This window comes from Aquarana catesbeiana, linkage group LG01, assembly GCF_042186555.1.
Source record: "Aquarana catesbeiana isolate 2022-GZ linkage group LG01, ASM4218655v1, whole genome shotgun sequence".
NCBI classification, from domain to species: Eukaryota; Metazoa; Chordata; class Amphibia; order Anura; family Ranidae; genus Aquarana; species Aquarana catesbeiana.
The window spans coordinates 929,957,199-929,973,844 of record NC_133324.1 but is presented as its reverse complement, the minus strand read 5'-3'; the positions used below and the strand labels follow the sequence as shown (position 1 = coordinate 929,973,844).

At 41.1% G+C, this 16,646-nt stretch overlaps 1 protein-coding gene across 1 annotated transcript in view; it reads left to right on the top strand.

Annotated features, from left to right (window-relative positions):
* VAX2 (ventral anterior homeobox 2) overlaps nucleotides 1–16,646 on the top strand; it is a 137,557-nt gene that overhangs the window by 78,263 nt on the left and 42,648 nt on the right. The gene's annotated exons all lie outside the window — the stretch shown is intronic.

The following is a 16,646-nucleotide window of genomic DNA, read 5'->3' as shown; positions in this document are numbered from 1 at the left end:
ATCTTCCCAACTCTTGGCTAAAAGTCATTTGTATGTTTTTCCCCCGTGAGTTCATGGTCAAATAAATAACGGCTTATATTGTGTGCTTTACAGTATATGGCTTGCACTGTACATTGTATGCTGGGTTCATTTTGTACTGTATATTGATTGCATTTACAACTGCGTATTGGTTAAGCTATACATACTGTAGTAGGGCAGGTTGCACTGTGTACTATGCGTTGACAATGTTCTATGTATACTGGTTGCACAGTTTGGTTGGAGTTTGTATTGTTTGAATATTGTGTTGTATAATGGTTGCTCTAAATACTGCATATGGTTGTGATGTACAACATATAGGGGTCTTACTGAATGTGTTTGTGGGGATCGAATTTTGTGTCGTGTTTAAGTTGAACTTTATACTGTGTTTTGGCTGTACATTCATAGATTAGCTTCACTGTACACAATAGATCGATTGGATACATTGTATATTGGCATATTGGATGCACTGAGTATAATAGTTGGTGCTGGAGGCTACCAATCATAACCATTTCTACAGGAATATAATAGTTTGATTGGATGCACTCTGTCCTGTGTATTGGATGCACTATATCATATATTAGATGCAATGTATGAATTAATAGATTGATTGGATGCACTACATATAATATAATAGACTAGATGTAGTATATATAATATAATACAATGATTGGATGTACTGTGTCCTGTGTATTTGATGCACTGTACAGGCATACCCCACTTTTAAGTACACAATGGGGTTTATTTACTAAAGCTAAAAAGTGCAAAATCAGGCTCACTTCTGCATAGAAACCAATGAGCTTCTAACCCCAGTTTGTTCAATGAAGCTTTGGTAATAAAACCTGGAAGTTTATTGCTTTCTATGCAGAAGTGAGCCTGATTTTGCACTTTCACGCTTAGTAAATAAACCCCATTGTGTACTTAAAGGTGGGGTATGCCTGTATATAATAGATTGATTGGATGTACCGTGTCCTGTGTATTGGATGCACTGTATATACTAGATTGGATCCCATGTATAAATTAATAGATTGATTGGATGCACTACATATAATATAATAGATTGGTTGGAACAAAAAAAAACATAATAGATTGGATGCACTGTATACAGGTAAAAGCCAGTAAATTACAATATTTTGAAAAACTTGATTTATTTCAGTAATTGCATTCAAAAGGTGTAACTTGTACATTATATTTATTCATTGCACACAGACTGATGCATTCAAATGTTTATTTCATTTAATTTTGATGATTTGAAGTGGCAACAAATGAAAATCCAAAATTCCGTGTGTCACAAAATTAGAATATTACCTAAGGCTAATACAAAAAAGGGATTTTTTAGAAATGTTGGCCAACTGAAAAGTATGAAAATGAAAAATATGAGCATGTACAATACTCAATACTTGGTTGGAGCTCCTTTTGCCTCAATTACTGCATTAATGCGGCGTGGCATGGAGTCGATGAGTTTCTGGCACTGCTCAGGTGTTATGAGAGCCCAGGTTGCTCTGATAGTGGCCTTCAACTCTTCTGCGTTGTTGGGTCTGGCATTCTGCATCTTCCTTTTCACAATACCCCACAGATTTTCTATGGGGCTAAGGTCAGGGGAGTTGGCTGGCCAATTTAGAACAGAAATACCATGGTCCGTAAACCAGGCACGGGTAGATTTTGCGCTGTGTGCAGGCGCCAAGTCCTGTTGGAACCTGAAATCTCCATCTCCATAGAGCAGGTCAGCAGCAGGAAGCATGAAGTGCTCTAAAACTTGCTGGTAGACGGCTGCGTTGACCCTGGATCTCAGGAAACAGAGTGGACCGACACCAGCAGATGACATGGCACCCCAAACCATCACTGATGGTGGAAACTTTACACTAGACTTCAGGCAACGTGGATCCTGTGCCTCTCCTGTCTTCCTCCAGACTCTGGGACCTCGATTTCCAAAGGAAATGCAAAATTTGCTTTCGTCAGAAAACATGACTTTGGACCACTCAGCAGCAGTCCAGCTCTTTTTTTCCTTAGCCCAGGTGAGACGGTTTTCGCGCTGTTTCTTGGTCAACAGTGGCTTGACACGAGGTATGCGGCAGTTGAAACCCATGTCTTTCAAGCGTCTCTTGGTGGTGGATCTTGAAGCACTGACTCCAGCAGCTGTCCACTCCTTGTGAATCTCCCCCACATTTTTGAATGGGTTTTTTTTCACAATCTTGACTAGGGCGCGGTGATCCCTATCGCTTGTACACTTTTTCTGACCACAGTTTTTCCTTCCCTTTGCCTCTCTATTAATGTGTTTGGACACAGAGCTCTGAGAACAGCCAGCCTCTTCAGCAATAACCTTTTGTGTCTTTCCCTCCTTGTGCAATGTGTCGATGGTCGCCTTTTGGACAGCTGTCAAATCTGAAGTCTTCCCCATGTTTGTGTAGGCTTCAGAACTGGACTGAGAGACCATTTAAAGCCCTTTGCAGGTGTTTTGAGTTAATCAGCTGATTAGTTTGTGGCACCAGGTGTCTTCAAAATTTAACCCTTACACAATATTCTAATTTTGTGACACACGGAATTTTGGATTTTCATTTGTTGCCACTTCAAATCATCAAAATTAAATGAAATAAACATTTGAATGCATCAGTCTGTGTGCAATGAATAAATATAATGTACAAGTTACACCTTTTGAATGCAATTACTGAAATAAATCAAGTTTTTCAAAATATTCTAATTTACTGGCTTTTACGTGTATAATATAATAGAGTAGCTACATTATATATACTATAAAACATTGGAGGCACTGCATATAATATAATAGATTGGATACACAGTGTAGAGTAGATTGATTGCACTGTATCTTGTGTATTGCAGGTATTTCAGTTGTTTGGATGCACTGTATATAATATAATTGGCTGCATTGTATATTATATAATATATTGATTGTATGCTTTGTATATAGTAGATTGTATGCAGTGTATACTGTGTATTGGTTGCCCTATATTTAGTAGAATGGTTGCACTGTATACGGTAGATTGTCCCTGATTTGGAACAAAGTCCCTCTGTCCCTCCTCATTTGTCCCTCATTTTGGTCTGATCTCTATAGTTGTATATTAAATGCACTATTTATCTTTCAAAAAGTGTTCCCCAGTGCTAAACCTTTTTATCCAATTTCTAAATTGTTGAATTTGTAAATTTCAAGAGCCAATATAAAAAAATAGTAGTGGTTAAAAGAAAAAGCACTTGTGGGCTTAACTAATTTTTTTTGTTTAAATTCTCCTTTAAGGGGGCGTGGCAGGGGGTGTGTCCTATGCCTACATGCTTTTGCTAATAGGTGTTCCTCGTTCCTACTGCAAAAAGTTGGGAGGGATGAGAGCAGTTGCACTCTATACTGTGTATTATCTGTACTGCATTTATAAAGCACTATACATTATACTGTATATTGGCTGCACTCTATACTGTGTATTGCAGGGGTCTTCAAACTTTTCAAACAAAGGGCCACTTTATTGTCCTTCAGACTGTAGGAAGGCCGGATTGTGGCCAGCAGGGGCAGAAAATGTCACGGGCCCAGCATCAGTGAGAATAAATGTGGCCTCAGGGTTGGTGGTCAATAAGAGGAGGAGTATTCCCCCTTATAGTAGGAGGAATAGTATCCCATCATTGGTATCGGTGGAAGATTTAGTGCCCCATTGTTGGTGTCAGTGGAAGGAATTGTGCCCCAAGGGCCGGATAAAGGCAAGCAAAGGGCCACATCTGGCCCTCGGGCCGCAGTTTGGAGACCCCTGGTGTATTGGTTTCATTGAATATTGTAGAGTGGGTACATGCTAAGCTATTCTCCATATATACTATATATGTTGTGTTTTAAATTGTATACTGGTCACACAATACAGTTGTTGCACTTTATAGTGTATACTGATTACATATCATGGATATACCGAGGCAGAGTACTGTATATTAAACATAGATTTCTCTGGGTACTGGTTGAACCGTTTACTGTATATGGAATGCATTGCTGTAAAATGCCTTGAAAAAGTATTCATACCCCTTGACATTTTCCACATTTTGTCATGTTACAATCAAAAACGTAAATATCTTTTATTGGGATTTAATGTGATAGACCAACACAAAGTGGCACATAATTGTGAAGTGGAAGGAAAATTATAAATGGTTTTCAAACTTTTTTGCAAATAAATATGTGAAAAGTGGGGGGTACATTTGTATTCAGCCCCCCCCCCCCCCCCCCCCGAGTCAATACTTTGTAGAACCTCCTTTCACTGCAATTACAGCTGCAAGTCTTTTTGGGGATGTCTCTACCAGCTTTGCACATCTAGAGAGTGAAATGTTTGCCCATTTTTCTTTGCAAAATAGCTCAAGCTCTGTCAGATTGGATGGAGAGCGTCTGTGAACAGCAATTTTCAAGTCTTGCCACAGATTCTCAATTGGATTTAGGTCTGAACTGTGACTGGGCCATTCTAACACATGAATATGCTTTGATATAAACCATTCCATTGTAGCTCTGGCTGTATGTTTAGGGTCGTTGTCCTGCTGGAAGGTGAACCTCCGCCCCAGTCTCAAGTCTTTTTCAGACTCTAACAGGTTTTCTTCTAAGATTGCCCTGTATTTGGCTCCATCCATCTTCCCATCAACTCTGACCAGCTTCCCTGTCTCTGCTGAAGAAAAGCATCCCCACAACATGATGCTGCCACCACCATGTTTCACGGTGGGGATGGTGTGTTCAGGGTGATGTGCAGTATTTTTTTCTGCCACACATAGCGTTTTGCTTTTAGGCCAAAAAGTTCCATTTTGATCTCATTTGACCAGAGCACCTTCTTCCACAAGTTTGTTGTGTCCCCCACATGGTTTCTCGCAAATGGGACTTCTTATGGGTTTCTTTCAACAATGACTTTCTTCTTGCCACTCTTCCATTAAGATTTGTGGAGTACTCAACTAATAGTTGTCCTGTGGACAGATTCTCCCACCTGAGCTGTGGATCTCTGCAGCTCCTCCAGAGTTACCATGGGCCTCTTGGCTGCTTCTCTGATGAATTCTCTCCTTGCCCGGCCTGTCAGTTTAGGTGGACGGCCATGTCTTGGTAGGTTTGCAGTTGTGCCATACTCTTTCCATTTTCGGATGATGGATTGAACAGTGCTCTGTGAGATGTTCAGTGCTTAGGATATTTTTTTATAACCTAACCCTGCTTTAAACTTGTCCACAACTTTATCCCTGACCTGTCTGGTGTGTCCCTTGGCCTTCATAATGCTGTTTGTTCAATAAGGTTCTTTAACAAATCTCTGAGTGCTTCACAGAACAGCTGTATTTACACTGAGATTAAATTACATACAGGTGGACTCTATTTACTAATTAGTAGGGATGAGCCCGATGTTCGAGTCGAATGTAAGTTCGACTCGAACATCGGGTGTTCGCCTGTTCGCTGAACAGCGAGCAGTGGGGGTTATTTACTAAAGGAAAATCCACTTGAAAGTGCAGTTGATCTAAATCTAAGGGGTAGATCTGAAATGAATGGAAGCTCTGCTGATTTTATCATCCAATCATGTGTAAGCTAAAATGCTGTTTTTTATTTTCCTTGCATGTCCCCCTCGGATCTGCAGCGACTTTACTTCCAAGTGCACTTGCAGTGCAAAGTGGATTTTCCTTCAGTAAATAACCCCCAATATGCAGTGTTTGCGGCAAATTCGAAAGCTGCCAGAACACTGTTAAAGTCTATGGGACAAGAACATGAAAAAACAAAAGTGCTAATTTTAAAGGCTTATATGCAAGTTATTGTCATAAAAAGTGTTTGGGGACCCGGGTCCTGCCCCAGGTGACATGTATCAAAGCAAAACAATTTTTTAAAAACGGACGTTTTTTTCGGGAGCAGTGATTTTTTTTAATGCTTAAAGTGAAACAATAAAAATGAAATATTCCTTTAAATATTGTGCCTGGGGGAGTGTCTATAGTATGCCTGTAAAGTGGCACATTTTTCCAGTGTTTAGAACAGTACCACAGAAAAATGACATTTCTAAAGGAAAAATTGTCATTTAAAACTGATCGCGGCTGTAATGAATTGTCGGGTCTCGGCAATATAGATAAAACTCATTGAAAAAAAGAGTATGGGATCCCCCCAGTCCATTACCAGGCCCTTTGGGTCTGGTATGAATATTAAGGGAAACCCCGAACCAAAATGTAAAAAAAAATTGCGTGGGGGTCTCCCTAAAATCCATACCAGGCCCTTCGGGTCTGACTTGTGACCAATAACACGTCAGTTGGCAGATTGGTTGGGGCTTTTTTTTTTTTTCTTTTTTGGTCCATTGGGCATTGTGAACTTACATCGTGGGACGTTTTTATTTTTTTATTTTTTAATAAAGGTCTTGTCCCAAGCTGTCTCTTGTCTTTTTTACCATTTTGACACTTTTTTTGTGAAATGGTAGGGGTACTTGACCCCGTTACCAATCCACACGGGGGGGGGGAGGCCGTGATCTGGGGGTCCCCTTGTTAAAGGGGGCTTACAGATTCTGATAAGCCCCCCGCCCGAATACCCCCACAACCACCGGACAAGGGTTGTGGGGATGAGGCCCTTGTCCCCATCAACATGGGGACAAGGTGCTTTAGGGGAGCTACCCAAAAGCACCCTCCCCATGTTGAGGGCATGTGGCCTGGTCGCTCTCTCGTTCCCCCCCTCTTTTTCTGCGGCCTGCCAGGTTGCGTGCTCGGACAAAGGTCTGGTATGGATTTGGGGGGGGGACCTCTACGCCATTTTTTATTAAATTTTGCCGCAGGGTTCCCCTTAAAATCCATACCAGACCTGAAGGGCCTGGTAATGGACTGGGGGGGATCCCATGCCCTTTTTTGAATGAGTTTTATCTATATTGCCGAGACCCGACAATTCATTACAGCCGCGAGCAGTTTTAAATGACAATTTTTCCTTTAAAAATGTCATTTTGCTGTGGTACTGTTCTAAACACGGGACAAATGTGTCACTTTACAGGCATACTATAGATACCCCCAGGCATGATATTTAAAGGAATATTTTATTTTTATTGTTTCACTTTAAAGTGGCTGTATACCCAAAATATGAACTTTTACCTACAGGTAAGCCTGTAATAAGCCTATAGTACGGTTTAGGCGATATACATGCAACCGCTGATGTCATCGGCACATGCGCTGTGGATGCCTGGCTGAAGATTTGGCAAATGCTGCCGGACCTTGCCGGGAAGAAAACTCCCGCGCGCATGAGTGACGTCATCGCAGCTCCGGCCACTCACAATGCCAGAGCCGCGAACCCGGAAGACACGGCGAGGGCAAAATGTCAGTTCCCTCGGCGTGGACCGGGTGAGATACCGACGCCTTGTTCTAAGGTAAGTATTTCATAATGAGCTAGCATGCGCTGCATACTAGCTCATCGTGCCTTTGCCTTACAGGTTTTTGTTTTTTTTGGAATTTTTTTTTTTTTTTTCTGCTGCGGGTATACAACCGCTTTAAGCATTAAAAAAAAAAATCACTGCTCCTGAAAAAACTGACGTTTTTAAAATAATTTTTTGCATTGATCCATGTCCCCTGGGGCAGGACCCGGGTCCCCAAACACTTTTTATGACAATAACTTGCATATAAGCCTTTAAAATGAGCACTTTTGGTTTTTCATGTTCGTGTCCCATAGACTTTAACGGTATTCGTGTGTTCTGACAAATTTTTTGCCTGTTCGCATGTTGTGCTGCGAACCAAACAGGAGGGTGTTTGGCTCATCCCTACTAATTAGGTGACTTCTGAAGGCAATTGGTTCCACTAGATTTTAGTTAGGGGTATCAGAGTAAAGGGGGCTGAATACAAATGCACGCCACACTTTTCACATATTTATTTGTAAAAAAATGTTGAAAAACATTTATCATTTTCCTTCCACTTCACTATTATGTGCCACTTTTGGGGTTATTTACGAAAAGGCAAATCCACTCTGCACTACAAGTGCAAAGTGCACTTGAAATTGTACTGAAAGCGCACTTGGAAGTGCAGTCCCTGTAGATCCGAGGGGGTCATGCAAGGAAAATAAAAAACAGCATTTTAGCTTGCATATGATTGGATGATAAAATCAGCAGAGCTTCCACTCATTTCAGATCTTCCCCTCAGATTTACAGCGACTGCACTTCAAAGTGCACTTTCAGTAAAATTTCAAGTGCACTTTGCACTTGTAGTGCAGAGTGGATTTGCCTTTCGTAAATAACCCCCAATGTACTCTTTATTTTGTAATCTATGTTTAGTAGACATGTGCGCCATCAATAAATTCGTTTTGTTCCGTTTCGTATTAGAATTAATTCGTATTTCATAATTCGTGTCCGAAATTCAATTTGGATTCGTACAAAATAAGAATTCTCGTTAGGTTTGTTAACTTTTCGTTTGAATAATTTTTATTGAGAATTTTAAGAGCAAAGTACAAATAATCCTTACACAATCGTTATCTTATGATCTGGGCCCAGGTTCGTTAACTTTTCGTAACAATTACGAATGTTCGTTATGATGAATTTATCATTATGAGGGGCTCCCACCATCCCTGTGCTGTGCTGACTTCCTGGGTTATTTAACTTCATCATAACGAATAATCGTAATTACGAACATTCTCGTTTCCGTTGTAATGGAATTTGGATCCGAAATTCGTAAACGAAATTTCGTACAAAATTCGGAAGCATAGCAATTCGTATTTTGGATCCTCCCGAATGTACGAATTTACAGAAATTCGTACGAATTTTTGATTCGTACGAAACTAATTGCACATGTCTAGGGACTCTGCTCTACGCTGTAGTATCCCTAGCCTATATGTAGTGGTTCTGCTAGGGTTATAGTCAGATTGAGCATAAATTGATAGTTCTGCTTTCTTAAAGCTGGCCATACACTAGTAGACTTTTGGTTGACATTTTTAGTTTTGAAGGGGTTCTAAAGGCTGGACATTTTTTTACCTTAATGCATTCCCTTCATTAAAGTAATAAATGTATCACCCCGTCTACTTACTTGAGACTTATCTTGATCCAGCGCTGTGCCCATCACTAGTCTGCACTCCTCTCCTCACAGGACACAGAGGCAGCAGTGAGAGCCATTGGCAGAGAATGGTTGTTGAGCTCTGAAGAGAAAGTGAAAGTAAAACTGAAATGCTTTTGCTGCATTTTGAAGACTTGTCGAAGAGACAGCTAAAATAATGGACTTTAGGCAAGGTCCATTGCAGTGCATGTTATCTTAGCTTGCAGAACTTGGATTTATTGAATGAGTTTATTGCAGAATTTACAGCCTCATGCTACATAACTAAGCTCCATTTCATACTGAATAAACTCAATTATTAATGTATCTTAAGTAGGAAACTATCTTTAGATAGATTTTCACTCCAAAAGCATTTTATTAAAATAAATATGATCCAAAAAAATCCAAATTAAATAAAAAAAATCATCGATTTTTATCCACCCTGATTAAAATAAAACCAAATAGTGCGGCGCCAACATATATACATGAAATCAAACATTAACCGGTTCAATACCGGGCATTTTCACCCCCTTCCTTCCCAGGCCAATTTTTCGTTTTCAGCGCTGTCGCACTTTAAACGACAATTGCGCGGTCGTGCGACGTTGTACCCAAAAAAAATTGACGTCCTTTTTTCCCCACAAATAGAGCTTTCTTTTGGTGGTATTTGATCACCTCTCTGTTTTTTTTTTTTTTATGCGCTATAAACAAAAGAAGAGCGACAATTTTGAAAAAAACACAATATTTTTTACTTTTTGCTATAATAAATATCCCAATTTAAAAAAAACAAAAAACAATTTTTTTCCTCAGTTTCGGCCGATATGTATTCTTCTACATATTTTTGGTAAAAAAAATCGCAATAAGCGTATATTGATTTGTTTGCGCAAAAGTTATAGCGTCTACAAAATACGGGATAGATTTATGGCATTTTTAAAAAAAAAATATATATTTTTTTTTTACTAGTAATAGCGGCGATCGCAATTTTTTTTCGTGACTGCGACATTATGGCGGACACATCGGACACTTTTGACACATTTTTGGGACCATTCACATTTATACAGCGATCAATGCTATAAAATTGCATTGATTACTATGTAAATGTGACAGGCAGGGAAGGGGTTAACCACTAGGGGGACACAAGGGGTTAAATATGTTTCCTAAGGGAGTGATTCTAACTGTAGGGGGAGGGGACTCACAAGGGGAGGAGACCGATCGGTGTTCCTCTGTACTGGGAACACAGATCGCTCTCCTCTCAACTGACAGGACGTGGATCTGTGTGTTTACACACACAGATCTACGGTCCGGCCCGGTTATTGGGCAATCGCGGGTGCCCGGCGGACATCGCGGCCGCCGGGCACACGCACCGGGTCCCGAGCAATGCGGCGCGCGCGCGCAGCGCGCGCCCCTAGGCGGCCGGGAAGCCCAGGCTGTCATATGATGTCCACCCAGGATGGGAGATCCCATCTGTGGACGTCATATTAGTATGGCCGGGTAGCAAAGTGGTTAAGCAAATGCCATCAAACTCATAAAAGTCTCTTTATACACCCTGTTCCAAATTATTATGCCAATGATATTTTTCTCATTTACCTAAATAATTGATGTAAACAACACTCAGCATAATTCTCATGTTATCAACTATTAAGAGTACAATTCAAATTTTATTGAACAAACCTCCTAATGATAACATTTTTCAAAATAAAATACTTACAACGCACTGTTCAAAATTATTACACACAGTAAGTTTCAAAATACTTTATAGGTTGTAAAGAACTGAAAATTGTCATTTGTTGTGTTTGCAGAATATTTACTGAAATCAAAAGCTATTTCATTCAAACTTTGAACAACATTTTAACTTTTTAGACATTTTAACAGGTCACGTTACATTTTAACATAGGACCCGTTATTTGATAGCAGCTTCACAAGTCTTGCATCCATTGAACTTGTGAGGTTTTTGGACAGTTTCTGCTTGAATTTGTTTGCAAGATGTCAGAAAAGGCTCTCAGAACTGCTGTTTAGATGTAAACTGCCTCCCACCCTCATAGATCTTTTGCTTGAGGATGCTCCAAAGGTTCTCAATAGGATTGAGGTCAGGGGAGGATGGAGGCCACACCATGACTTTCTCTCCTTTTATCCCCATAGCAGCCATTGATGCAGAGGTATTCTTTGCAGCATGAGATGGTGTATTGTCATGCATGAAGATGATTTTATTACGGAAAGCATAGTTCTTCCTTCTGTACCAGGGAAGGAAGTGGTCAGTCAGGAACTCCACATACTTTGCAGAGGTCATCTTTACATCTTCGGGGGACCTTTAAAGGGGCCAACCAGCTCTCTTCCCATGATTCCAGCCCAAAACATGACTCCACCACCGCCTTGCTGACGTTGCAGCCTTGTCCACCAACCATCTACTACTCCATCCATCTGGACCATCCAGGGTTGCACGGCACTCATCAGGGAACAGGACTGTTTGAAAATTAGTCTTCATGTATTTTTCTGCCCAAAGCAGCCGTTTCTGCTTGTGAGCATTGGTTAGTGGTGGCCGAATGGAAGGTTTATGCACAGTTGCAAGACTCTGGAGGACTCTACACCTTGATGTCCGTGGGACTCCAGAAGCACCAGCAGCTTCAAATATCTGTTTGCTGCTATGTAATGGTGTTTTAGCAGCTGCTCTCTTGATCCGATGCATGGATCTGGCAGAAATCTTCCTCAATGTGCCTTTATCTGCACGAAACCCGTCTGTGCTCTGAATCAGCCACAAATCTCTTAATAGTGCAATGATCACACTTACGTTTTCGTGAAATATCTAATGTTTTCATACCTCGTCCAAGGCATTGAACTATTTCACTCTTTTCGGCAGCAGAGAGATCCTTTTTCTTCCCCATATTGCTTGAAAATGGTGCTCTACTTAATAATGTGGAACATCCTCCTTTAGTAGTTTTTCCTTTAATTGGGCTCATCTAATAATCACAGGTGTCCGAGATTGTTTTCAGTGATCAAAAGAGCCCTGAGACACAATGCCATCCATGAGTTAAACTGAAAAACAAAATATTTAATCTTTGTGACACTGAAATAGACTTTGCATAATAATTTGGAACAGGGTGTAATTCTTCATTCTGTGATGTGAACTTCAGTTGTGCCACCGTCCTTCACTCCTGTACAGATCACCTTATTAATATGACCTAAAATGTATATCAGGTCATGTATTGCATTTGCCCCTTTAAATGGGGTCCCCAGATCATCCGCTAATGCCTTTTGCTCTCCTCAAGGACACCCCAGAACAATACATGTACAGACACCACTAAATCTACAATGTCATTTGTGCAGTCGGGAGCTGCATTACATAATAAAACATGCACTAAATACATTTAGGCTTTGTTTACACTTGTGTTTGGGGGGGCAGTAAAAAAAACACGTCATTGAGTCACATTTTTAACACCACCTATCAACCCCCATTAAGCTTTAAAGGCAGCGGATGGGAGAGTACACATGCTAAAACAACTAAATAGCCCTTTCTAGTGGCCTTACTTTTGTACCCTGTGTGTGCTTTACAGGCCCTATTCTTCCAATACACCGTGTACCACCATGCACCTCTTCCAATGACTTCATAAGAGGCTTGAAACGGTTTAAGATTCAGCTACACAGTTCAACAACACGCTATACATCAGTGGTCTCCAAACTGCGGCCCGGGGGCCGGATGTGGCCCTTTGCTTGTCTTTATCCATCCCTTGGAGGACTATTCCTCCCACTGATATGTGACACTATTCTGCCAACTGACAGCAACAATGGGGCACCATTTCTCCCACTGACACAAACAATGGGGCCTTATTTCTCCCAATTATACCAACATAGCTCCCAACTGTCCCTGATTTGGAGGGACTGTCCCTGATTTGGAGCAATGTCCCTCTGTCCCTCATTCCTCCTCATTTGTCCCTCATTTTGGTCTGATCTATATAGTTGTATATAAAATGCACTTTTTATCTATCAAAAAGTGTTTCCCAGCGCAAAACCTTTCATCTGATTTCTAAATTGCTGCATTTGTACTTTTTAAAAGCCAATATAAAGGAATAGTAGTGGTAAAAAAAAGTATTTGTGGATTTGATTAACTTTTTTTGGTGTTAATTCTCCTTTTAAGGGGGTGTGGCAGGGGGCGTGTCCTATACCTACATACATTTGTTAGTAGGTGTCCCTCATTCCCATCTCAAAATGTTGGGAGATATGAAACTGTTCTAAAGTTTAGACTAACATATAGATTTTCATACCTTCCAACATTTTGAGATGGGAACGAGGGACACCTAATAGCGTGTTTGCGAACATGCCTGAGCTCATCCTTAGTGGCAACCCTAAATGACACCCCACAAGCACCTGCTTACAGGTTTACATACTTTAACTCTAAACTAGCAAATCATAGAGGGGTACAGTGAGAGCAGTCTCATCTGGAGGCAGCCCCATCCTCCTTCAAGGTATAGCAACACACCAGAAGACTAGACTCACTCAATGGCAGATGAAGACCTCCAGCCTGTGCCGGTACCAAAGCCAAGATGGCCGTTAAAACTTCCTAGCAAGCATAGAATACCTGATTAAACTGCACAGCTCCCAACTGTCCCTGATTTGGAGGGACTGTCCCTGATTTGGAGCAATGTCCCTCTGTCCCTCATTCCTCCTCATTTGTCCCTCATTTTGGTCTGATCTATATAGTTGCATATAAAATGCACTTTTTATCTTTCAAATAGTGTCCCAGTCCTAAACCTTTCATCCAATTTCTAAATTACTGCATTTGTACATTTTAAAAGCCAATATAAAGGAATAGTAGTGGTAAAAAAAAGTATTTGTGGATTTAATTACCCTTTTTTGGTGGGATAATTCTCCTTTAAGGGGGTGTGGCAGGGGGCGTGTCCTATACCTACATACATTTGTTAATAGGTGTCCCTCATTCCCATCTCAAAATGTTGGGAGATATGAAACTGTTCTAAAGTTTAGACTAAAATATAGATTTTCATACGTCCCAACTTTTTGAGATGGGAACGATGGACACCTAATAGCAAAAATATGTAGTCATAGGACACACCCCCTGTCACACCCCCTTAGAGGAGAATTGTACCAAAAAATGATTAGTTAAACTGACAAGTGCTTTTTTTTTTACCACTACTATTCCTTTATATTGGCTTTTGAAATTTACAAATGCAGCAATTTAGAAATTGGATGAAAGGTTTAGGACTGGAAAACACTTACTGAAAGGTAAAAAGTGCATTTTATATACATCTATATAGATCAGACCAAAATCAGGGACAAATGAGGAGGAATGAGGGACAGAGGGACATTGCTCCAAATCAGGGACAGTTGGGAGCTATGGATTTTTGTTGCGTACGTTTGCAAGTATATGTAAAATCACACTGACACATCCAGGAACCTTTTTAAAGTGCAGTCTCTATCTATAATCCTTGATAGCCAGTTGTACTACAGCCCTTTGGTACTTACTGTGTGGCCCCTGGGGGGCCCTGCAGGCAGTAGCTTGTGTTTTCCTTACCTAGGTTTTTATTCAGGTCATAGAAAGAAATATATTCATTATATTGGCTTCTAGTAGTGTTGGAAATGCTTTGGTTTATTTCTTTTACACTATCCTACATTTTTCTGGGATATCCACCCCTTTTCTCTTCTTATGTTTATTTTTTACTCTAAACTCTTTTTAAGGGATCTCAATGGGAGAAATATCAAATGTGGCCCAAGTCATTTTAAAAGGGGGCTGAAAGGAACATCCAATGATTTGTAAAGGGGCTGTAGAAGCAGTAACCTCTAATGCCGCGTACACACAGTCGGACTTTTCGTCTACAAAAGTCCGACGGACCCCGACGGACCAAAGCTGGCTGACAATCCGATCGTGTGTGGGCTTCCCCGGACTTTCAGCGGACTTTTTCAGCCACAAATCTGACAGACTTTAGATTTGAAACATGCTTCAAATCTTTACGTCGTAACTACGACGGACCCAGAAATCCGCTCGTCTGTATGCTAGTCTGACGGACAAAAACCCAAGCTAGGGCAGCTATTGGCTACTGGCTATCAACTGTACGTCATCATGTACGAATCCGTCGGACTTTTGTGTGATCGTATGTAGGCAAGTCCGTTTGTTAGAAAGTCTGCCGCAAGTCCGCCAAAAGTCAGTTGAAAGTCTGACGAAAGTCTGACGGACGGGCTGTCGGACTTTTCGGCTTTTTGGCTCTTATGTAATGTGCCTCCAACAAATCCTATAGCATGTCTGCAGTCTCTGACCATCTAGTGTTCCACGTCTGCAGTCCATAACAGCTTTTTGTAGCATTACATTCACTAAATATTAATTGTGGGCCTTTGGTGATGTCAGGGGCCACATTTGAGGTCTCCTATAGCAGTGGTTCTCAACCTCAGTCCTCAATACACCCAACGGGCCATGTTTTCAGGTTTTCCTTTACTTTGCACATCTGCTTTAAACCAATATTAATGACATTTTATTGATAAGAGCTATTTTATCTAAGGGAAGGTACCAAAACATGGCCCGTTGGGGGTACTTGAGGACTGAGGTTGAGAACCACTGTCCTATAGCATGCACGTTGACCACCAGTGCTCTAAACTAGTGGTCTCCAAACTGCGTCCCGGGGGGCAGATTAGGCCCTTTGCTTGCTTTTATCTGGCCCCACTTGCACCAACAATGCAACACTATTCCTCTCACTGACACCAATGATGGGGCACTATTATTCCCACTGATGCCAATGATGGGGCATTGTTCCTTTCATTGATACCATCAATGGGGCACTATTCCTCCCACTGATATCAATGATTGGGCACTATTCCTCCCACTGATACCAATGATGGGGCACTATTCCTCCCACTGATACCAATCATGGAGCACTGTTCCTTCCATTAATACCATCAATGGGGCACTATTACTTCCCCTGATACCAATGATGGGGCACTATTCCACCCATTGATTTTGATGATGGGGCACTATTCCTCCCACTGATAGCAATGACTATTTGTTGACTCCCACTGATGCCAGGACATTTTCTTCTCCCACTGGCCACAGTGAAGCCCCCCTAAAGTTTGAAGGACAGTAAACTGGCCCTTTGTTTATAAGGTCTGGAGACCCCTGCGGTCTAAACCATCTGAACTCTCAACCTGAGGCATATATATGTATATATCAATGAATAAATAATGTATTTTTTATTTGTTTTTCACTAGAGGAACCCTCAAAATAATATTTAGCTCTTGGGGAACCCCTGCTAAAACCAAATTGTCCCCGGGAACTATGCAGGCACCATCAGATGGAGGATCAATCAGCCACAGATCAAGCAACCTCTGGAGGAAGCCTAGTTGAGAATGCATATTTTAATGCATCCCCTCTTCGCTATCAACAGTAGTGCTGAGGTACCAGTGAAAAATAGTCTTCCCCTAATTTTCATTTCTCAAGGAAGCCCTGCTAAAACCAATTTATAGGGGATCAGTTAGAAAAATGCTTCTTTCATTGTTGGTCGTTAGGAAGCATACCCCCTTATAGTGGTGGTCATATTACCACCCTTACAGAGAGCTAAAAAGATCATTGGTGTCTGCCAAATGGCTAACTCTGTCAAGTGGCAATGGCCCTGGTACTATGCAGGCACCATCAGATAGGTGGTCATTCAGCCACAGAATGGATTAGCGCTGCTTCCAGA